Raw genomic sequence first — 25,146 nt, 5'->3', positions numbered from 1 at the left:
CTCGTCTCACATTCAGTTCTTATAAGTATATCTCTAGGGACACATGATCTCGCTCATCTAGGGGAAATGATGAACAACATAGACTGATGAACAAGAACAGAACCAGAAACAAGGAGGCATCGATCGGACTGTCGGGCCTCAGAGGGAGGATAGGGGAGGGTGGGGGGAGGGGGGAGAGATCAACCAAAGGACTTGTGTGCATGCATATGAGCCTATCCAATGGTTAAGTTCAACAGGGAGTTGGGGCATCCGTGGGGAGGGGTGTGGGATGGGAATGGGGGGATGAGGACAAATATGTGACACCTTAATCAATAAAGAAATTTAAAAATAATAATAATAATAAAAAAACATTCAACACCAGCAAATCTACCTCCACAAGAGAATCTCTTCCAACCACTGTTGTCATATATGTATGTATGCACACATGAATGTATTTATGTATGCCCACAATCAGATTCTAACGAAGATGTATATGCTTCCTTTTATTAGGTATATATTGGCCATTTTTTAAATCAAAACATATGGCCCTAACCGGTTTGGCTCAGTGGATAGAGCGTCAGCCTGCGGACTGAAGGGTCCCAGGTTCGATTCCGTTCAAGGGCATGTACCTTGGTTGAGGGCACATCCCCAGTAGGAGGTGTGCAGGAGGCAGCTGATCGATGTTTCTCTCTCATCGATGTTTCTAACTCTCTATCCCTTTCCCTTCCTCTCTGTAAAAAATCAATAAAATATATTTAAACAAAATAAAAAATAAATAAATAAATAAATAAATAAATAAATAAAAACATATGTATAACCACATACAACAGTCAATAGCTGTCCAGCATTTGACTGTCTGCTGTAACCAGTTATTTCTCTGATCCTCCATTGATCATTTCCAATTTTCTTTAATATAATAAATGATTTGAAGAATATTTTTGGCCTTGGCAGGGTGGCTCGGCTGGTTGGAACATCGAGCCTGCCTCTGCGCTTGGTTGTGGGTTCGATCCCCAGTCAGGGCAATCAATCAGTTTATTTCTCATATCAATATTTCCCTTTCTCTCTCCCTTCCTCTCTTTCTAAAATTTAAAAAAAAATAAATCTATTTTTGAATCTATATTTTTGGGTACTTGTCTACCGCCAAGAAAATGTAAGGGCAAAGGGCTTATACATTTTTAAATGCTTTTTAGCAAGGCCCCCAGGAAGTTGTACAAATCAAGCATGGATGATGCCCTAGCTGGGTAGCTAAGCTGGTTATAGCATCGTCCTCATATGCCAAGGTTGCAGGTTCAATCCTTGGTCAGGGCACTTACAAGAATCAACCAATCTATATACACTGAGTGGCCAGATTATTATGATCTCTGAACGCATAATAATCTGGCCACTCAGTGTGTGTGTGTGTGTGTGTGTGTGTGTGTGTGTGTGTGTATATATATATATATATATATATATATATATATATATATATATATATTAGAGGCCTGGTGCATGAATTCATGCATGGGTGAGGTCCGGCCAGCCTGGCCAGGGGGAAGGGACATGGGCGGTTGGCCAGCCTGCCTGCTGGTCGAACTCCTGGTCGAGGGGACAATTTGCATATTAGCCTTTTATTATATAGGATATACACTGAGTGGCCAGATTATTATGCGTCCAGAGATCATAATAATCTGGCCACTCAGTGTATATAAAAGCCTAAGCAACCGTTCCAGCGGAATGACCAGAACGACCGGTCGCTATGATATGCACTGACCACCAGGGGACAGACGCTCCATTCAGGAGCTGCCCCCTGGTGGTCAGTGCGCTTCTTCAGGGGGAGCACTGCTCAGCCAGAGGCCGGGCTTACAGGTGGCAGCACTACCGAGCGGCAGCAGCAGGCGCAGCGGGCCGGGATGAGCGTGAGCAGCATGGCGCCGGCCCTGACTTGGGCTCCTCCCTGGATGCCTGCCACTTGGTGCACTGCTACATCCCCTGAGGGGTCCCGGACTGAGAGAGGGATGTCCGACTGCCGGCTTAGCCCTGATCCCAGTGCCATTCTCTGTAGAAGGCAGTCAAGTCTGAACAACTCAGTGACTCAGGGAAGTGCAGGGAACTCAGGGTGAGCCTGCCTCTGCGCTTGACTCACCCACTCGATGGTGTTCACAGGACAGACCGTGGTGGCCCAGCCCATGCACGTGCAGCAGCTGCTGAAGCTCAAGCAGCAGGCCACGCCGCAGCAGAAGGCCATCCAGCCACAAGCCGGCAGGTGGACATCACCGGAGGGGTCCCGGACTGCGAGAGGGTGCAAGCCGGGCTGAGGGACCCTCCCGCACCCCAGTGCACGAATTTCATGCATAAATAAGTGGAACAACAAATCTCTCCCCCCCCCACCCTCCTTTCTCTCTCTCTAAAATCAATACATTTTTTTAAAAGCATAGGGAGGGCATCTTTCACACATATTGGCCACACAACCAGGTACACTGGGTATCATCAGCCTTCCTAGCTGAGGTCAACCTGTTAGGTGAAGATGGTGTCCATTATTTGAAGTTGAATGTCTGTTTAAATGTTGATTAGCCATATGTGTTTCTCCTGAGAACTCAGTGTGCATGATCTTCATTCATTTTTTAAAATTTTTTAAATTACTTTATTGATTAAGGTATCACATATTTGTCCTCTGTTGTCCCGGAAAGAAACTCACTACAGACTGATTCATTTGCCTCTCAGCATAACCATTATTGCTTGTCTCATTTTCGGTTCTTATAAGTGTATTTCTAGTATCACATGAGCTCACTCATCTAGGGGAAAAGATGAACAACATAGACTGAAGAACAAGAACAGCATCGATCAGACTGTCAGACCTCAGAGGGAAGGTAGGGGAGGGTGGGGGTAAGGGAGAGAAATCAACCAAAGGACTTGTGTGCTGCATATGAGCCTAACCAGTGGTCACAGACAACAGGGGGCTGGGGGGCATGCGTGGGGAGGGGTTTGGGATGGGAATGGGGGGATGAGGACAAATATGTGATATCTTCATTTTTACTAGTGAGGTATTCATCTCTCTTTAATAAGTTTAAGAAATTCTTTGTATAGTAGAAGTGTTGGCCTTTTGTCTGCTAAGTACATGCTGCAGATGCCTCAGTTTTAACTTTGGTTTTGTATTTATTTACATATAGAACTTATAAAATTTGATGTAGAAAAACTTACTAGTATTTTTGTGCTTAGATTCTTCTCCATTCTTGGATAGACTTAGTAAGCTACAAATATATTTTTCCAGCTCCCTTTTTATTCATTCACTCATCCATCCTTCATTTATTGTTGCCCTTGAATCCAATCCCAAGGCCTCTGGCTACCCCATCCCACATAGCTGGTGGCCCGTCCTGTATGAGGCAGGCTTTTACAGTCATTTCTGGAAGCTTCCCCTTCTAGGAATATGGGGGGAGGGAGGGAGGAGACACATCTCTGTTTAAATACAAACGTTGGTCTCTGAGGCTCCAAATAGCCTCCAGGTATGGGACAAGGTTCTACCCAACCAGTCCTTGAGCACTGAGGATTTTAGGATAATACTGATTCCGGTGGCTTGAGAATGCATCACTCAGATCTGCTCCAAGCAGCGTGGGTGATTGTCCTCCCCTCTAGATCTGCCACCTTAAGCTCAGTCTCCCCCACAACCCCCACTCCTCATCAAGAACCGAGCACAGTGGTTGCTGTTGCCGTAAGAAGCATCCAGACTTGCAGAGAATTCTTATGAGTTTATTTGCACTAAACTGACAACATATGCTGGGAAGCCAGACCTCAAACACTCCTGAGAATAACAGCTTTGCAGCTTCTTTTATGTGTTTGGAATTAAGAAGGAACCTAAGGAAGGTTACATGGGAGTGGGAGAAAGCAGCAGAAAGAGCCCAGGTCTCCTGCCCAGCTGAAGCCAGAGCCGGAACTCAACTCTGGGTGGGAGCCCAGCGCCTTCCATTCCTGGACAACTCCATGTGCTGAGCGAAAAGTCTTCACATGGCGAGGCGACTCCCTTCTTGAGTGCTGGCCCTGCCCTTAGTCCCCTGACTGTCCCGCTCCTCCCCAGTGAGGGCCTCAAGGCTGCTATTTCCCAGACTGGCCCACTCCAGCTCCCCTGTGCCCTGGGGCCAGCTCAGCCTGTCACTCTCCCAGTGCTGAGCACAGGGCCTGGGGCAGTCTGCACAATCCAGAGAGAAGCTTCACCTTCCACATTCCAACCTTAACTTCAGGTAATGTGACCCAAGCTGGGGTAGTTATTGGGGTGATGGTGTTGAAGTGCCAACACACACTGGCTTTAGGGCCCCTCAGTTGCCCAGCCAAACATGCAGAGCTGCTTCTCTGTGCTAACCCAACTGGGTATGGGAACCAGTGGGCGGGCAGGCCTGTCGGTCTTGGGCATCGGCACTGAGTTGCCCTCTGGTCTCCTTCCAGCCCATCCAGCTCTCCCTGGAGTCCGCCTCAGTCTCTTCTTCCTTCGAGCCTCCTCACCAAAGCCCTGCTAGAGGCAACTAGTGGGAAACCCACCCCTTCGCAGCACACTAGCCGCTGATTTCATCCCCAGAAAGCCCAGTGAGGAGTGTCCTTATCCTACATTGCCATTTGTTCAGCCCCAGTCTTCTGACGTGCTCAGACTATGGATGCAGTCTGGGCTCCACACTCCTGATCTCCACTCACCTGAGCCCTGTTGGAACATGACCTCAGCGCCCGTCCACCCATCCACCCATCCATGCAGGGGCAACACAGCTACAAGCACAGACTCTGGAGCCAGGAGGCCTGGATCTGCATAATAACCACATGGCCCGAGGGAAGTCCCTTCTCTGTGTCTCTGTTCCCAGCTATAAAACAACTGCCATATGAGTTGCAATTAGCATGCAATTGTAAAGCTAAGTGAGTTAATGTATGGAAAGTGCTCAGGGGAGTGCCTTGTACAGGGTAAGTGCTCAAGGACTATTAGCTAATATTACTCACTCAGAACTCTTTCCTGAGCATTCACTCTGTGCCAAGCACCGTACATCCCACTGGGGGACCAGCAGGAGGGCAGAGTCACCCCTGCCCACATGGAGCCCACACTCTGACAGAAGATAGATATACATTGAAAACAAAAAGTAAGAACCGCCCTTAGAGAAGGTGCAGGGGAGGCAGTGTGGTGCAGTGGTTGGCCTGTGGAGGCTGGAGCCAGAATACCTGAGTTCTAGCTGAGTCCTAACCTGTCTGGGCCTTGTTTCCTCCTCTGTAAATAGGGATAATAGTGCCTATCTCATTGAGTTTCATGAGGAATCCTATATAATAAAAGGCTAATATGTAAATTGTCCCCTCGGGAGTTCGACCAGGAGACCAGGAGTTCAATTGCTCACTATGACGTGCGCTGACCACCTGAGGGTGGTGCGGAACATGGCGGGCGACCAGCGGTGGTGGGGGGGGGCACTGAGGCAGCGAGGGAGGGAGGAGGTGGGGAGGCTGGGAGGTGGGGAACCTGATTGCTGGCCAGGCCTAGGGACTGTACCTGTGCACAAATTTGTACACCAGGCCTCTAGTAAATGAATAACAGGTGGGAAGGAATTTTGCAGGGCCTGACACAGTAAGTTCTCAAGGAAAGTAAGTTAGTGATATAGAAGCTAAGGAGTCCCTTGAAGGCAAGGTTGAGGGAGGACTTGAGGGTCCCAGTGGGCTGCAGGAGAATTTAGTGTTTATTCTGAGAGCTATGAGGAGCTATGGTAGGGTTTTAATGGAGGAGCTGGGACTAGAGTCCAGGGAGAGCTGATGGAGTCCCAACAGGGTGGCTGTGTGGGGAAATGATAGAACTGGAGAGATACTGGGTAGAGAGACTATGTTGGGTGTGATGTTGGGAGCCAGGGAGAGGAAGAGCCGGATGACTCTCTGGTTTCCGGTTCAGGAGGCGTTACTGATGACTTGGGAAGGAGAGCGGGTCTGGCCTTTCAGTAAACTTGACTCAAAGAGGCTTAACCAAAAATGGGGAAATATTGAATTCCATAATGAAAGAGTAGAGACGAGAAGTGGATCTAGGTGCTCAAAGGTCTCCAAGAACAAGTTCCTTCCCCCTGTCCCTCAGCTCTCCTCCCCACTCCTCCATTTTCCACCTAAAGCACTTCTCTGGTGGCCAAAATTCCCAGCAGCTCCAGCCCACAACCCTCAAATCCAGACAGAATGAAGCAGTAGCCCACTGAGTTTCAGGTTCTCTGATTGGAAGGTTTTAAGTCAGGTGCCCAGGCCTGAACCCCTGCAGCTGGGTTATCTGCTCTCCCAAAAGCTCTAGGGGGGCAGGGTGACCCTCTAAATGGAAACGGGGTTGTTGCCAGATACTACAGAGGAATCCGTGAATGTCCCCAACAGGGCGAGTGAATTGGCAGCTCTGGGTCTGAAGTCAGTTTCTTCCGCACCAGATTCAGACACTGCCAGATAATAGCACACATTCTTAAAACAAGTTCTCTGTGAAATCCCCAATAGGCACGTGGTGACATCATGATGCTTGTCAGTGATTGGCTCAGTCTGTCCAATGAGATGCCCAGCTCTCACAAGGTCATTGCCTCACAGAGGCCAGGCAAACAAGCACGGGTCTGATGGGAAAGTGTTGCCTGGGCTTGGTGACTAATAATACAACAATGAGGTTACACCCATTATAAAAATGTTAAGCCAGAGAGAATGTGACAGGAGCCTAGTGGCTGATTCCAGTTATGTGAAAATACCAGAAAGGGGGTCTGTGAACGGCAGAGGCTGCCAGATCCAGAAATCCTGGGTTTCCCTAAAAGCGTGACCACCTCTGTATGCATCCCCAAAGTGTTCATTAGTTTGGGCTGTTTTTGAACTCGATATAAACCGACATCCCCTAGTTATTCCTATTGTATTGATGAGAACACCCATGTCAGTCCCAGTAGCTGCTCTTATCTCTCTAGCACATATAACGGTCCACTAACTGACACATGGCTGGATTCACTTGTCTGTGGATATTTAGTTTGCTTTCTGGTTTTCCCTATTGCAAATAATGCTGCTATAACTATCCTTGTACCAGTCTTCCAGTGACATTTGTATCAGCCCTCTGGCCATCCAGGAGCCGGAGTGCTGAGTCATGCGGTGTGCGTGCGTTCAAGTTGATCAGCTCATGCAAACTGTTATTTCAAAGTGTTTGCACAGTGCGCGCTCCCTCTGGCTGCTGTGAGGCTGCACCTCCTGGCTAACTCCTGCTAACGCACATCGGAAACGTGAAATGGTGTCTCGGTGTGCTTTCAGTTTACATGTCCCTTGTCACTAATGAGGATAAGATGGACATGTGTTTATCAGGCACCAGCATTTCCTCTTTTGGGAAATTTCTGTGCACGTCTTTTACCCCCGTTGTTCTCCTCGCAATCACTGAGCACAGCCAGGCCATGTGACTGCCTGTAGGCCCTTTCACGGCTCCCTAGGCGCCTCGGAGCAAAGCCCACGCCCAGCGGCCTGGCCAGCAAGGCCCTACAGTGGTTTGGCTCTGGTCTGTATCTCCACTCTCAATAGGAGCATTTCCTGAGTCCCTCCTCTCATATTTTCCCCTCCCCTCAGCTCCTACAGGACTTCCTCCACTTCCTTGCTCACATCCTGCTCTGTGCCACCTTCTAGCTCCTGCTTGTGCTGTGGCACCTGCCAGCAAAACCCTGCTTCTCCCCATGACCCTTGCCTGGCTGCTTGTTTCTTAGCCTTCAGATCTCGGCTAAAACATCACTTCCTCCAGGGAGACCACCTGGCTTCTCCCCACCCACTCTGCAGGACCACAGTGCCTGTACACTCTGTCTCAGGGCACTGCTCCTGTGCCATAATTGTTAGCAGGCTCATGAGCCTTTGCCACTAGACAGTAAAGTCCATGAGGGCCAAGACCATGACCGTTTTGCTCATATTTACATTCCTTGTAACTAAGAATGTGGCTACACAGTTAGAAGGTGGGAAGACAAAGAGATGGATGAGGCAGTGTGGGGCTGTTGAAGGATCACCTTCAACACTGTGCTTTCTAGGATCACCTTCAAATAAACTCTTTGCACCAACACAGACTGTGGGAGGGACTGGGGATCACTATGAGCCCACATTAGGGTGGAGGAGGGGGACCCCTGCATTGGGAGCCAGGGAACTGGGTTCTCATCCTGCCTCTACTGCTGGCAGGCTAAGATCTCTCCACAAGTGTCTTGTCCTCTCTGCCCATCTAACGGAGGGGGGCCCTGGACCCCTTTTTCCATCACAGAGAGTGCCCTGTCAGGCCAGCCCAGGGAGCAGGCAGACCCCTAACCAGACAAAGGGGCCTTGTTCCCGGAGCTCTTTCATGGAAACTCCTTCTGCAGCAGCTTGGCTCTGGCTGAACAAAGCCATATGCCAACACGTAGGAGGAGGAGCGGTGGGCAGGCAGCATCACAGCACCCCTCTCACTGTCCAGACCCCACCCAAATGCCAGATGCCAGGAACTCACTGAATAATGCTCTCCTACTGTCCCTGGCCCCACCCCCAGCTGCAGCAGGCCCTCGGCTGAGTTTCTCATGGGGCTGAGAGAGCCAGTGGAGGCATGTTCCCTTCTTGCCTCATGCAACACTCATGTTACCCTCCAGGCGAGCGTTTCCCAGGTCCATTCAACAGATGAGGAACTTGAGGGGCTTGGAGGACATGGCCATTAGCCAGCAGGATCAGAGGCCGGTCCACACAAGGGCAGCCTGCCTCCATGACTGCGCTGCCCTGAGCCTCCCCCCGGGACCACCCCACAGCGCTTCCAGGGGACTCAGGAGTCGGGGATGGGGGTTCTTTCTTCGCCAAACCTCACACTGGCCTTTCCACGAGAAAATAGGGCTCAGTGCAGCCTGCCCTCAGTAAGTCAGAAAATGGACAAGGACAGATGTCATCACCTGGCCTGCTGGACAGCTTCAGGGGAGGAGCAGGCCTCACCCCACCTACCACTTTGGAAATCTGTTGAGCATGTCCCCACGGCTCTCCACCCCGGCGTGCCAGCAGCAGCAGATCTCCTGCAGAGAATCCTGGCTCAGTCCTCATCCTGCCACCTGCAAATTGTGTGCCATTGGGCAAGAGGCTCACCTTTGAAGCTGTCTGTAAAGTGTGCCCAAGACCTCTGGGGTGGACGGAAGGACATGATGCATGTGAACAACCGACACGCCCCTAGATTTGTAGAAGGAAAAAGATGGAAATATTAAATGTGGGCAAGGAAGCGAAGCAAGTGCAATTCTTGTCCACTCCTGGTGGGAGTTTCATTTTAGAAAACTGAGGGATGAAACTGACTAAAGCTGAACACATGCTCACAGAAGGACCAGAAATCCCACTTCTAAATTTCTGCTCAGGAGAGGAGCATGTGTCCTCCGGAATCTGGACACAATGGTCGCCTGCAGCACGGTTCCTAATTCCCACCCTGGACACCACCCAAAAGTTCTTGTGCAGCGGGAGAGAGAGGATGTCATGGGTTATCCACACTGCATAGCAGTGAAAACAAAAACTTTATGGCCACACAGATATAGTTCACAAGAACAACCACATGGATAGAGCTCACAAATTCAACTTTCAGCCAAAGGAATCAGGTGCAAAAGATTGCACACATGAGAGTCCATGTTTTACAAAGTTCTAGAACAGTCAAAAGTAACCTGTGCTTTTATTTATTTTATTTTTCAAGTCTCCCAGTGGCAACTCAGTGAACATACCCTTTCCCTGCCTCACCTTCTCACTGTGCTTTCTCCCAGATAAACTTGTTGCATCCGAATCCTTGCCCTACGTCCGCGGTCAGCAAAGTGCCGCTCCCGAGCCACATGCGGCTCTTTGGCCCCTTGAGTGTGGCTCTTCCACAAAATGCCACGGCCTGGGCGAGTCTATTTTGAAGAAGTGGCATTAGAAGTTTAAGTTTAAAATATTTGGCTCTCAGAAGAAATTTCAATCGTTGTACTGTTGATATTGGGCTCTGTTGACTAATGAGTTTGCTGACCACTGGGCTAGGTCAACTTTTGTGTCCCTAAATGTCTGGACAAGAGGAAACAAAGGGGGCGGGGGGGGGGGTTTTCTTCATCTGGGAACTAAGAGGCCAGGAAGCTAATTCAGATCTAACCAGAACACTCCATGCCCAAGACCACAGCAACAGACAACCCTGCTTTGGCAGGGACTGGGCACATGGGAAGGGGTTCCGGTCAGGGCCTCTGCAAAGAGGCCTCTCCCAGAAGAATCACACGCGCCGACAAGCTGGTGGGGATGGAGGCCACACCAGGGCACTGCTGGTATTGATGGCATGTCAGTGCAGCCAGGAGGCTATAAAGACTAACTATGAGAGAACACTAGAGTCAGATGCTGGCCTCCTCCCGGCAACCCCCTACCTCCCATACTGGATGCAGAAGAGGCACAGAGTATAAGGGGAGACAGATTATACTGCCTTCACCCAGTCCCTGCACTATGGACCACATCCAACCTGGGGAGAGAACTCATAGTCCACAGTGGCCCAAACACTGGGATTTGTAAAGATGGCCATCAGGGAAAGTGGGGTCCACAGGGCCTGAGGAACAGCACCAACAGGAGAAGAAAACCCTTTCCCCTTTGTCTGCCCAGAAAGTCCAGGCTGCTCAATAAACTGGTGGCACTTGAATTGGGTGGTTGTGCTGCATAAAGGAAGAGCAGAGGTTTATGGGGAAAAGCCCTAGTCCCATCCTCCCTAGCAGGGCCCCACCCACCATGCAGAATGAGGGTGTCTCTACCCACTCTGTGGCTTTGCCAGCAGGCATCAATCTCAAACACCATGAATGGTGCCTCGGGTCCCCCCAGGCTGTACAGATGGCTTCATGCCTCACCAGGGTCCAGAAAGCTCTGCCCCCAGGCCACCTTAGATGGCTGAGATGGCGAGCACAGCCAGGATATGGGGTGCGGGTGGGCTGAGAAATAGAACATTTCTCCCAGTGTTTTCCCTATGAGAAAGGGAAAGCATCGGCCAATCTCATCCACAGACACAGATGCAAACTTCCTAAACAAATAGGAATAAACCAAACCCAGCCATCTCTAAAAGGCAATGCACCACATACAAATACGGTTTATCCAGGAATGCCCGTTTGGCTTAATCCTGGACAAACACGTCATCTGGTTCACATATTAACAAGTAAATGGAGAAAAAACATTCAATCATCTCAACAGGAAGAGAAAAAAAAATGTGTCTGATAAAGCCAACATCTCACAAACTGGGAGTGGGAAGGAACTTAATCTGTGTTTATATATACTAATAAAAGGGTAATGTGCTAATTAGACTGGACATCTTCCGGATGTCCTTCTGGACAAAGACACTGTGGCAGGGGCTGAGGCAGAGGCGGTTAGAGGCAATCAGGCCAGCAGGGGAGGGCAGTTAGGGGGCGATCAGGCCAGCAGGCAGAGGCGGTTAGGGGCAGTCAGGCAGGCTAGCAAGCGAGCGGTTAGGAGCCAGCGGTCCCAGATTGTGAAAGGGATGTCTGACTGCTGGTTTAGGCCTGGGGGTTCTGGATTGCAGAGGGTGCAGGCCAGGCTGAGGGACCCTCTCTCCCCCATACACGAATTCATGCACCAGACCTCTAGTATGTATATAAATTCCATTTCTACAGATGACTGAAGGTGAATCACAGGTGCAAGTCTCATTTCAATACCAATTCCCTCTTCCAGACTAGAGTCCTCAGCACCTCCCATGCCAGAGATCACAGAATAGCACAGGGTTCCTGCTCTCCTGGAACTGACCATGCTGAACCGTCGTTTTGTTGCCAAGGTAGCTTTCCCGGAGGTTGGGGAGCAGGCAGGGTTGTCCCTGGCACCACCACACCAGCCTCCACAGCTTGCCTTTCCCTTCCCTGGGAACAACTTCGCAACTCTTAAAAAATGTTTCAGTTATGGTTGACAGTCAATATTATATTATACTAGAGGCCCAGTGCACAAAATTCGTGCATGGGGGGGTGTCCCTCAGCCTAGCCTGCACCCTCTCCAACCTGGGACCCCTCGGGGGAAGTCGGACATCCCTCTCGCAATCTGGAACCGTTGGCTCCTAACCATACACCTGCCTGCCTGCCTGATCACCCCAACCACTCCCCTGCCAGCCTGATTGCTCCCAACTGCCCTCCCCTGCCGACCTGGTCACCCCGGACTGCTCTCCCCTGCTGGCCTAGTTGCCTCCGACTGCTGTCCCCTGCTGGCCTGATTGCCCCCTAACTGACCTCCCCTGCTGGCCTGATCACCCCTAACCGCCTCTGCCTCGACCCCGCCACCATGGCTTTGTCCGGAAGGATGTCTAAATGGATGTCCAGAAGATGTCTGGTCTAATTAGCATATTACCCTTTTATTAGTATAGATTAATTTCAAGTGTACGGCATAGTGATTAGACATTTCCATAATTTACAAAGTGATGCCTCTGATAAGTCTCGTACCACCTGACACCATACCATAGTTATTATAATAATACTGACAATATTCTCTACGCTGCACTTTACATCCCTGTGACTGCTTTGTAACTGCCAATTTGTACTTTTTCACCCAGCTTCCCACACCTCCTCCCATTTGGCAACTGTCATTTTGTTCTCTATATCTATGAGCCTGTTTATTTTTTGTTTGTTGGTTTATTTTGTTCTTTAGATTCCACATATAAGTGAAATTATATATTTGTCTTTCTTTGTGTGACTTATTTCACTTAGAGAAATACCTTCTAGGTCCATCCATGTTGCAGAAATGTAAAGATTTCATTCTTTTAATGGTTGAGTAATATTTTATTGTTTATATGTACCACCTATTCTTTATCCAATCATCTATGGTTGAGCACTTGGGTTACTTTCATAGCTTGGCTATTATAAATAATGTTGCAGTGAACATAAGGGTGTGTATATCTTTTTAATTAATATTTTGGATGTCTTTGGATACATATCCAGAAATGGAATTGCTGGGTCTTATGGTAGTTCTATTTTTAATTTTTTAAGGAACCTCCATACTGTTTCCCATAGTGGCTGCACCAATTTACAATTCCACCAACTGTGTATGTTGGTTCTCTTTCTCAACACTTGTTGTTTGTTGATTTATTGATAGTCGCCATTCTGACAGGTGTGGGGTGGTATCTCATTGTGGCTTTAATTTGCATCTCTCTGATGATCAGTGACATTGAGTATCTTTTCATATGTCTATTGACTTTTTGGAGAAATGTCTATTCAGGTCCTCTGCCCATTGTTTTAAGCAGATTGTTTTTTGTGGTGTTCAGCTGTCTGAGTTCTTTATAAATTTTGGATATTGACCTCTTATAGGAAGTATCATTAGCAAATATCTTCTTCCAGTTGGTAGGTTGTCTTTTCATTTTGTTGATGGTTTCCTTTGCTGTACAAAAACTTTTTATTTTTATTTTTATTTTGTTTCCCTTGCCTGAGGAGCTATATCAGAAAAAAATATTGCTAAGAGAAATGTCAGAGAGTTTACTGCCTATGTTTTCTTCTCAGAGTTTTATGGTTTTGGGTCTTACATTTACGTCTTTAAATCATTTGAGTTTATTCTTGTGTGTGGTGGAAGAAGATGGTGTAATTTCTTTTTTGTTATTGCTACATGTATCTGTCCAGTTTTCCCAACATTCTTTATTGTATTTACCCCATTGTATATTCTTTCCTCCTTTATCATAGATTAATTAACCATAAAGATGTGGGTTTATTTCTGAGCTCTGTATTCTGTTCCATTGATTTATGTGTCTGTTTTTATGCCAGGACCATGCTGTTTTCGTTTAGTTCTTTTTCTGGAGTTTGTTTTGTTCTTTCCTTTGGGACATGTTTCTTTATCTCCTCATTTTGGCGGCCTCCCTGTGTTTGTTTCTGTGTATTAGACAGAGCTGCTTTGATTCCTTGCCTTGGTAGAGTGGCCTAATGCACTAGGTGTCCTGTGGGGCCCGGCGCCACAGCTTGCCTGGCCACTAGAGCCAGACACCCCTGGAGTGTTCTTGTGTGGGCTGTGTGTGCTTGTGTGTGCTATGTGTGCTGTGTGTGCTTGTGGCACATTGCTGGGTGGGGTTGACCCTCAGACTGGCTGTCTGTGAGGTTTGGCCAGGAACACAGCATACGAGCTACCACTGTGCGGGGGCTGACCCATGGAGCAGGATTCCCCCCCAGTGGGCTGTGGTACCTGCAGACATCTCTCTATAGGTGACCGGGTGTACCGCTTGTGGAGTTCATCAGCCGGTGCTCTGTAGTGGTGTGAAGCTGGCTGGGAGATCGGTTGGTTCTGGGGCTTCTTGGGAGAGGCTTCTATGTAGGCCAAGGTCAGTCGCTCTCTGCGAGTGGCCTGGGCTACCTGATATAGCTACAAAGTGAACTGTGGTTGTTAGCTCCCTGCTCTGGGTCTGGAGGCATGTGCGAAAGGCCACACTGCACACCAAGGCTGGCTGTCACTAGTAGCAAGCCTGGGGCCACTCAGCAGAAGGCACAGCGACCCTGAGGCCTGCCATCTGTGGGCTTCCCATAGCCTCAGTGCAGAAAGAGCCTGGGTTGGTACGTGAGTTGGTTGTGGCGGGGTCTCAGGGAGGCACCAGGGTGGGGCAAGTGGTATTCACGGGGCGAATCCAGACTCGGATTCGGCGGGTGGAGGGAGAGCTCAACAGGAAAGATGGTGCCCACCTGCCGGCTGTGTGGGAGGAGGCTCCACCCAGGGGCAATGGCAGCTGTCCCTCCAGCCCTCACCCCGAAGCCGCCAACTCAGTTTCTCTCTGTATGCCTTTGGGCTCCAGAGCCAGAGCCCAGGGTGAGTACCTGTGAGTGCCAGTATGTGTGTGGGCCCTTTAAGAAAACGCCTGGTTTTCTTTTTAAAAGCATATATTTTTATTTATTTTTTAAAGAGATAAGAAGGAAGAGGGAGACAAAAAGAGAAACATCGATTGACTGTTTTCTGCAGCCTCCCCCGCCCTCCCCAGGGATGGAGCCCATAACCCAAGCATATGCCCCGTCCAGGAATCGAACCAACAACCTGTCCTGAGCCACCGGCCGGGGCGAGGATGCCTGATTTTCCAGTGCCTTCCATCTCCCTGGGTGGGCGAAACCCCACTGATGCCATGTGGGCTCCTTTTCCTGGCACTGGAACCTCGGGCTGTGGAGCCCAGTGTGGGGCAGGGACTACGCTACCCTCAGGGGAACCTCAGCCACCGAGGTCTCCCTCCCGTTTCTCAGCGTGGGCGTGGGGCCAGTCCATGTGCATTTCCACCTGTCCTCTGAGTCCTGAGGTGGCTTCTGTATTCCCTTAGTTACAGGACTTGAATTCAGCCAGTCTTCAGGGGATTGTTCTATAAGTTATTGTAATGTTGATGTGGTCACGGGACAAGGTGAGCACAGTGTTCACCTACTCTGTCATCTTGACTGGAAACCTTGGTTTAATGGATCAGAGATTTCTCAGAAGAAGTGACAGTTAAGCTTATAAAGAAGGATGTGATTAAGGACCATGACATGAGGAGATCCATCTAGGTAGTTTTGCCATAAGCATCTTTTCCCAACTTCTTTAAAAAATGATAGTACACGTAAAAAATACATATAACAGAATTTGCCACGTTAGCCATTTGTAACATGCTCAGTGGCATTCAGTGCATCCACAGTGCTGTACAACCATCACACCATCATCTCCAGAACTTTTTCATCTTTCTAAACTGAAACTTTGTCCCCACTAAACAACCTCTCCCTTTGCCCTTTCCAGCCCTGCACCACTCTCTGTGAGCTTGGCTCCTCTGGGGCCTACCTCATGTGAGAGGGATCATCCAGTATTTGTCCTATTGTGACAGGCTTATTTCACTGAGCAGAATGTCCTCAAGTTTTGTCCACATGGTAGCAGGTGTCAGAATTTCCTTTCTTTTTAAGGTTGAGTAATATTCCATTGCATGGGTAGACCACATTGTGTTTATCCAGTCATGTGTGGATGGACTCTGAGGCTATTTCCACCCTTTGGCTGTTGTGAATGGTACTGCTATGAACATGGGGTGTGCAAATATCTGTCTGAAATTCTGCTTACAATTATTTTGGGTATTTATATCTTTGCTACTTTGTGCACAAAGAAACTGCCCCAAACCCTAGGGTTTCAAGCATTTTACTTCCCAGCTCAGATGCTGGGATGGAGGAGTAGACTTGCTAAAGAACTAAGGCATGTATTCAAGCAGAGGAGAACCTGGGGTGGTGAGGAGAGGCAGAGGAAATGCATTTGCTGGCATTATCCACATATGCCATCTCAGCTAATCTGGGCCACAGATGCATTTGCTTATCAAGGATGGTTTTAAAAAATCAGGATACTTCAAAATTTCTATTTCTGACTGCTCTTGAAAAGTCAAAGCGTCTACTTTGGCTTGTGTTCTGATAGCTGGAGCCAAGTGGCACCCTTGGCATCCTTAGACAGAGCATGGGCTCTCTAGGTGCCCACAGTTTTCAACAGCCCTTCCCTCCCTGAGTTTGTAAGCCCTTAGCTAGGAATGAATCATCCCGTTTTACAACTGAGGAAAGTAAGGCAGAGAGGCTAAGTAAATAGCTTAGCCCCAACTTAAATCCAAGACTCTTGAGCTACATAACAGACACTGAATGGAAACTTGACTGTGTGGGTGGGGGCTACATGCTTCAAGAGAAATGTAGCAATTCATTCAAACTCCACATCTCCATCCCCTTCGCTCTCAGGACCCCATCACTGTCCGCCCAGCCCCACATGCAGCTCATTGTCGATGGAAGGACTGTGGCCCTTTTGCCTGTCTCCCCACTCTTCTCTCCTGCCACCTCTTCCCTCCTTCACCTCCGGCTGCCCTCATTTGGTCCTGCCACTGCCAGGCACCCCTGCATTTTGCCCAGACACTAGCTGCAGGAAGGCTCTTCTGGAAACACTGCCCCGCCTACACACCCTCCTCAGCCCCAGTGCCTTCAGAACGGGGTCTGAACGTATCAGCCTGGTCTTCAAGATCCCTAAGAACCAGCACAGCTGTTCCCTGCTCCTCTGCCTCATCTCCCATACATCTGCCTCTCCAGCTAGACTGAGCTGATGGGCACCATACAACATTCGCACCTCTGTGCCTTTGCAGAGGCTGGTTCCTCTGCCTCAATGCCCTTCCCTAACTTTTTCTCCTAGTTCACCCCTACTCACCCTCCAGAACATGGCTTAAGCATCGGCCCTGCCCTGTGCTTCCACCATTATAGCTCTGATCACTGTATTTCCTATTGTACTTTTCTCGTTAGACTGAGACCACATCTAAGTCACGTCTGAGCCCCCACACCCAGACTAGGGAGGGCCTGGCACAAAGTGGGTGAAAATAAGTAATTGGATGGAGAAAAAGATGGAAGAGAGAATGGAGAGGGGAATAGGTGGGAAGATGAAGGAATGAATGGAGGGAGAAATAGAGGCTGGGTGGATGGGGGAAGCATAGATGGAGGGAGGGGGGAAAGAGGGAGGGACAAAGAGATGGATACTAAGAGAGATGGAGGGATGGAAAGATGGGTGGAGGGATGGATGGAAGGAGGGAAAGGTGGTGGGACTGGTGGAGAGAGGGGTGGGATGGGCTGGATCTCCTTACCCCACTGTGTGCCAAGGCTCTCAGGGAGGTGAGGGGGTCTTTATTTGCCTTGTGAGTCCTCCAAGGAGCCCAGCAAAAGGAGTTCAGTAAACTAACAATGAGCCAAATCCGGAATGCATTGGAAGTGGTGTTTAGGGTGAGGAATGGGGCCAGTGGGTGCAGTGGATGGGGCAGTCCTGATAATGGTGCCAGGGCCAAGGCAAGAGGGGGCTTTAGTGAGATTCTAAACCGCTATGATGGAGGCAGAACTAGCTGGGCTTGGTGACCAGTGCATCATAGAGAAGAAGAGGGGGTTCATGTCCCTGTAGTGGGGGAACAGTGGTGACCCAGGATTGGGTGTGCTGAGAATGAGGGCCACCCATGGGGGAGCTATCCAGGGGCAGGGCCGGAGCTCAGGAGAGGGCTCTCAACCAGAGCCAGGCCTGCAGTTTCTAACAAGAGACAAGCTAGATGAACATGTGGGATTGAGAGAAATTTCCAGAAAATCTTGGTGGAAAAAGCAAGAGGATGGAAGCAGAGCTTTGGGAACAGGAGAGGGAAGCCAACCAGGAAGAAACAGAAGGGAGAGGTTGGAGGGCAGCCCCAGAGAAGCCCAGTCCGCAGTGGGCAGTAGAGGCACATGGTGGCTAGGGAGTGTTCCCGTCTTAGTCCCCCTCTTCCATTCTGTCCAGACCCTGGAGTCAGACAACTGCGTACAGACAGAGATGAAGGAGATGGGACTGGAGCAAAACAGTCATCATTTGCAGCACCAGAGCGCCAGGGCTGTCCACCGAGCAGAAGTAGCCGTCATGTTAACAGAGAGATGATGTGCAGAAAGTGAGAGTATTGGGTGGTTTTGGGCAAACTCCTCCTCGCAGCCACACCAGCTCCTGCCCGGTCTGGACACCACCTGGGCCAGGCCATCAGCAGCCTTAGTTTGGGACCTCTGGCCTTCCTCACTTCAGCTGTGCCTCAGCACGCCCTCCAACCCCGGCCTCGCTCTGTCAGACTGCCGTCCCGATCCCAGGTGCAGGCAGGGCCAACCGCCCTCTCACAGAAGGCTCTTGTTCCGCGGCTCACCCGTGGCCCCATCGCGAGGAAGGCCTTCTCCCAGGCAGGGAGGAAGGAGGCCTTCTGTCCACCATCTCCCACTGCCAGGCCTCGGGCTGCCGGCCCTTGTTCTGCAGCTGAGGAAGGAGCTAGAAAGGCCAAGCTCAGGCTTTAATGTCATGCCCACGGCGCTGGCTTCTGATGGCCACACACCAGCCGCACAAACCTGGGCTTGTTCTCGGGTCTCTCTGAGCCTCACGCAGACGTAAAGATGGTCTACCTTACAGAACAGATCTGAATGCAATGGGACACGTGTCCCTCTCTCCTTGCTGTGTCTCCAAACCCCAAGACCGTTCTGGACACCGGGCCCTGGTGCTCACAGAGCCCTCTGTCTAAGCCTTCTTCCTCCACAGTTCTTGCCCAATGTCACCGTGTCCCCGATTACTCTGAACAAGCAGCGATCTCCCTCACTCTCTGCATTCTTCCTCAGTGTGATCCCTAGTGGTGTACTACACCAGTGGGCCTCAAATATTTTGCTCTCAGGATTCTTTACTAAGAGTACCAGGTTTAGTACATAAGTGAAAACACAGAATAACCAGTTCAATTGGAATTTCAGGTAAAGGACAGAAAGGTTTTTTTTAATGTAAGTATGTTCCAAATATTGCATAGAACATACTTGTATTTTATTTGGCAACATTATCTTTTTTTGGGGGGGGGGGCATTATCTTTTATGATCTTAAAAATTATTGAGAACCTCAAAGAGCTTTAGTTTATGTGAATTGTATATAATGATATTTATTCTATTAGAAACTAAAATGGACAATTTGTTAAAATATTACTGCCAGCTGTCTTTCTGGTAAAAAGCGGAATTCCATAACAAGGACAACTCACACGCCATACGTGTGCCCTCCCTTGAGAAAACCATCAGGTGTGAGGGCACACTGTGCACACTCCCATTTTATCACATATAGCATCGGAAAGAGGTGTGCAAGGGGTCAAGACCAATACAGAACTTTTCAAATACCTATTGAGATGAAATGCATTTGCCATTTAACTTACTCACTTAAAGTGTTCAATTCCGTGGTCTTTAGTGTATTTACAGGGTTAAAAAGCACACCAAGGTTATACAACCATCACAATTAATTTAAAAACAGTTTTATCACCTCACAAAACAAAACCCCATGCCCACTAGCCGGTGACACCCACTCCCTCCTTCCCTCCAGCCTTTTGTCGCTGGAGATTTCCTGTCCTAGGCCCTCTGTGTGGATGGAGCCACACTGCGCGGTCTTCCGTGGGGCTCTGTCACTGAGCGCTGCTTTCAGCTCCATCAGCGTGGTAGCCTGTCAGGGCTTCACGGCTTTTCACGCTGAAAAAGTTCCACTGTTGGTGATAGACCATATTTTGTCTATCCACTCGTCTGTGGATGGACATTTGAGCTGTTTCCACTTTTTCGCAGACATTTATTTGCACAAAACTGCAAACCATATCCCCACGGTCACCCCCTGTGAAAGCAGATAAGTGCCTCACTGTGGTCACAAGTAAGAGAGGACTGCGCTGAGCCTCAAAGTGAGGGATTTCATGCCACAATGCACAGCGAATTTTATTGTTTGTTAGGAGTTTTGGTGACTTTCTGTTACAGAAAATTTCCAGCAGAAGTAAAGATCATGCTGAACTGCATTCACCACGTGCATACCACAAGCCCCCTCCCCCGCCCCCACCCCTGAGAGCCTGTGGCTCAGTGTCCTATGGGACTGTCGGCCCCTCACAGGAAAGGGTGCTGGCACTAAGTCCTGCTGAGGAGCCCTCCAGCTGGGCTACCCCCCAGATGTCGGGGGCCAACTGCCAATTTAAGATTTGGCCTGGGACCAGGCAGCACTCCCTCCAGATTGATAAACCCAAGTTTCGCTGTGGAGCTGTCTGGGCGGGAGGAAGCTCTGTGGGCAGGGCCTCCCGAAGGTAAAACTGGACCCAGAGGCAGCTGATCACACTTCCTCCCACTCAGCCTTTCCTGCCCCTGGTCTTGTAAGCCCCTCCATCCAATAAGAAGTTCCAGGACCAGCCTGGAAAGAGCTGGAGTTGGGGAAGAAGAGGCCCAGAGGAGTCGGGATGCTGTCCACAACCCCATGAAGCTCAGGATGCAAAGGGGTGACTCCTCTCAGAGACCCTGCTGACTCCTGAGAGCCTGAGAAGAAAGACCTCCCATCTCAGCCCCCTGCCTGGGAAGGGGGAAGTAGAGGGAGGTGGGCCAAACTGGGGCTGCAGGAGGAATACCTGAGCCTGCAGGGATGGGGACAGTGGGAGTGGAGGCCTGAAGGCCCTCCCAGGGAGCTCCAGGGCTCACTCCCAGGGCTCTCCATTTGTGCTTCTTGCTTGTCCCTAAGTCTTCACAAGATTTTCTAAACAGGCCAACCCTGGGGCCACAGGGCCCGAGGTCGGGACCCGCAGCACGCTGGGGCCAGGGCGCCGAGAGAGAAAGGTCGCCTGCCCCCAACCACCACCCCAAGGCCTGAAGTCTCCTTGGGATCAAGGTCATTGGGGGCACTGCAATTCAGCTTTCCCACCCAGTAGGGCGCCTCTCCAGGACCCAGGACCGGTCTGGGGAAGGGACGCACCTCTCCCGAGGGCAGTTCAGAGCTGCCATGTCTAGTGACCGGAAGACGCCTCGGTGCAGGGAGCCCAGGCCCACACCAAGCCAGCTGTGTCTCACCTGCTCACAGCAGGCTGAGCTCCGGCCTTGGGCTGGGGGGCCCTGGGCAGGGCTTGCTGGGTCTGGCCGGCTCCCCCCGGGTTGGTGCTCTGGCCCCTGGAGCCTTGGCCCCGGCCAGATACCTGGTTTCCTCCCCCGGCTCCGCAGGTGCTGCCTCCACCCCCGACCCAGCAGTCCGGGCGCCAGCTGCCACCAGAAGGTCCCTCGGCTGGTTCTGCTCTGAGCAGTGTGTGCATATATATGGGAAAGTATTTGCTCACTGCCCGCAGGCTTCCCCGGCTTCCCTTCCCAGGCATCGGTGGGGACACACTGCACTGGGCCCTGGCAGCCGGCCCTGGCACGGAACTCTGCGGGCAGTGCCCATCTCCAGCTCAGGCCCAGGAGACCTTGGCAGAGACCCGATCAAGCCTCCACCTTGCCCTCTCTTCTCCCCTCCTTCCTGGCATAAACCCACGTTCCTGGGAGCAGCGAATCTGTCTCTGGGCTGGCATCAGCGGAGAGAGGCAGCCGAGGCCCGGCGGGACATTTGCAGGGACCTGGAAACCAGCGCCAGAGTGAACACTGCCACGCCCGCATCCTCGGGCCCCTGCACAGAGAAAGGAAGGCGGCAGATCACAGAGGCACGGAGCACCGGCTGCGTATCAGGCCTCTGGTGTGCATAGGCCAGATTTCACATGCTGAGGGCATTGCTTTCCGGTTTTGCAGAAGAGGAAGTGGGGACTCGAAGGGAGACGTGCCTTGCCCAAGGCCATACAGCCAGGAAGTGGCACAGGCTCCTGCTGGGAGTGACCCAGCGCCCAGTGTCCCCAAAGCTGGCCTCTCCTGCCCGGAGCCTGGGCCTGACCTGGAGAACGGCAGCCAGAGGTCGACGGATTGGCTCTGGGCCCCGAGTGTCCACACGTTGCCACCCCTCCCTCTCCCCCCTTCGCCGTGTTTATCAGTCCCCTTGGCCGGCTCCTGCATCAGTTTCCCTTGCTGCCTAGAAGGCTGGGCCCTGCTGCTCCTCCTGGTCCCAGCAGACAATACTGAGCTTCCTGGGCCCTCTCCCCTCGGCAGGATTTTCCTGGTGCTGGACAAGCTGCCCTGGCCAGTGTAATCACTCTCCCTCTTTCCCAAGGGCCCTGTCCATTCTGGGAAACATGGGCCACCCACAGCTGATCCCTCCTCAGTGTGAGTGGGGTGGTGGTGGTGAAGGAAGTGGGAAGGCAGGGACTTGGGAAGAGACCCTCCCCCATTGCGTGCACACACTGTCCCGGGCATCTTCTTCCCCAAAATGACAAGGAATGCAAAGTCCTGAGTGGCTCCTGGTGCCCAGTGGGCACTCAGCAAATGTCAGCCCCCTGCAGTGCCCCCCCCCCCCCGCTGTGTCATGCCTCCTGTCCTCTTCCTCATGGGTCTTGGGTCAGAAGGGCCCTGGGACTGACAGCTCCCTGCCCTGGTTTTCAGTGGAGACAAGGATGGAGGGCCTACCCGGGGGCTGTCCCGGGGGCTGCCCCAGGCCAAGGAGCCAGGGGAGCTGAGGGGGAGGGGAGCATCATGGCTTGGGCTGATGACTGCTTATCTTCCAAAGCATAGGAAGGTCAGGACAGCTTGTTCCCACATCTGGACCCGAGGGAATCTGGCTGACCATGCCTCAGCTATGCTGGACCTGACATCTGCTCAGCAGCAGCCCGTAGCTGCTCAGGCCTTAATTTTTCATTCTGCACAAAGTGGATGGGACGGTGGGCCATAGGTCCACTGTTCTGTGGCTGATGAAGCTGGCAGGTCCTCCGAGAAGCCAGGTGGTGGCCCCTACATCTGAGGGCAAGTCCCAGGCTGGAGGAAGGAAGGGAGGGAGAGCAGTGGGAGGAGAGAGGGGGTGTCCTCTGCTCAGGGTCTCCTTCAGGCAGGAGCCTTTGCACAGTCTCTGCTCCCCCTACAACAGGGGCACTGAGGCCGGGAGGGGGCAGTGACAGGCCTGCTTTAGTGCAGCTGCAACTGTCAAGTGACGCCTGGAACCCTGGCCTGTCCGCTCTTTTCTGGAATGTCCACCATGTGCCAGGCATTACTTTTATTTACTTATTTACTTATTGATTTCAGAGAGGAAGGGAGAGGTAGAGAGGGATAGAAACATCAGTGATGAGAGAGAATCATTGATTGGCTGCCTCTTGCACGCCCCCTACTGGGGATCGAGCCTGCAACCCAGGCATGAGCCCTTGACCGGAATCGAATCCGGGACTCTTCAGTCCGCAGGCCCACGCTCTATCCACTGAGCCAAACCAGCTAGGGCTAGGCATTATTCTAAGTGCTTTGCAGGGGCTGACATTCATTCCTCATAGCAAATCTGAGAAGTAGGTGCTGTTATTATCCCCCCTTTACAGATGAAGAAATTGAGACCAGGGAGGTTAAGTCACTCACCTAATGTCAAAGGAAAGGGGACTTCAGCCTGTGCCATCCACTTTACTCCAGAGCTCGCTCAGTGGTTGGAAAGGGTGAAACTTGGTTCCTCCCACACCCGCTGGCCCCCAGCCTGGCTGCCAGCAGCTCCTTGGAAGCTCTAGGTGGAAAAACAATTGTAGTGCTGGTCCAAGGGCTGCTGGAGGGGCTGGGAGCTCCCTTTTCCGAGTCCCACAACTCTGACTGAGAGAATCTGAAAGGGCCTGGAGGGGGTGGGCATGGGGGCACTTGCTCAGGAGTGGGGTTGGGCCTCTATGGACTCAGGGCAAATGGGCCCACCCCTCCCAGAAGTGGGATGGAGAAAGTGGTCTCCACCCTCGCCTGGTCCCCCAGAGCCTGGAGGGCAAGACAGCCCCACCAGCCACCAGCCAGTTTTCCTGGTCACTGGAACAGTAACGGGTGTTTATGGAGCACCCGCTGGAATGCCAACAGGACCTGCTCTGGGGTTAGTGAGAGGGAGCAGACCCAATCCTGCCTCCTTACTGTCTGTCTGGCAGGGAGAGCAGACAATAAAATGCGCGGTAAAGCAAGTACCCATTTCCCAACGTCCTGGGAAGAGGTGACGTGATTGCCTCAGGCACTTGGTGAGGCTGTGATGAGACTCAACCAGCCTGGGCCTTAGTGACGGTGCTCTGGACCCGGCCAGCATCCCCCGGTACGCTCTGTGCACTGAGCACCTAGTCTGCCATGGTCATTCCAATCCCATGGGAACCTCCCAAGGAGCCCTCAGGTGGGCGTCAATCAGCACTCCCATTTTCCAGAGATGGCAACTGAGGCTCCAAATGAGGGAGCACGTGTCTAGGGTCATCTACTTGGAAAAGGTAGCACCAAGACCCCACCCCAGATCATTGCCAGCCCCCCTTAAACCCCTCCTGGGAACTGTGTAGAGTCATGGGAGGGAGGGATGCCGAGCAGGGCGGAGTGGGGTCAGGGCTCCAGCCAGCAGGCAGACTCCTCCTGCACAGGGACAGCTGGGGGCTGGACCTCAGCTGACAGCAACCTTTCTTTTATAATGATACATTATTTATCTGGGCCCAGCCCCGCCTATGTAAACTCCCTTGATAATTTTGGTCTATCTTTTTAAGCAACAACACAGTTATAATTTAACCTTTAAGAGGAAATGAAATCCACACAATGTTTCCTTTGTGTTCCTAAAGAAAAACTACCATCCCCAACGCTGTTCAGGCCACAGCAAAGTAGAGTAAGAATCTAGGTGCTTATTGAGGTAAGAAAGGTTACTTGCAGCTAAACAGATGGCCCCAAGCTGGTATTTTGTTGTTTTGTGTCAGTTCTGTCTCTTCTCTTATAGTCTGACTATTATTTCTAAAAGCACCTAGGGTTTGGTAAACAAGCTTGATACCACTTAATAACACATGGACTTTATCATGAGAATAAATTCCACCAAGTATTGTGAGGTCCAGGAGCTCAGGAACCTGCCACAGCACAGCAGCTGGCTTCTACAGCAATTTTGTGCCAAGCAGAGAAAGGCTCCACTTCCTGGAGAACTTAC

Source organism: Eptesicus fuscus, chromosome 9 (genome assembly GCF_027574615.1).
Source record: "Eptesicus fuscus isolate TK198812 chromosome 9, DD_ASM_mEF_20220401, whole genome shotgun sequence".
Lineage (NCBI taxonomy): Eukaryota > Metazoa > Chordata > Mammalia > Chiroptera > Vespertilionidae > Eptesicus > Eptesicus fuscus.
The sequence above is the reverse complement of the archived record's forward strand: the minus strand, read 5'-3'. Positions refer to the sequence as shown.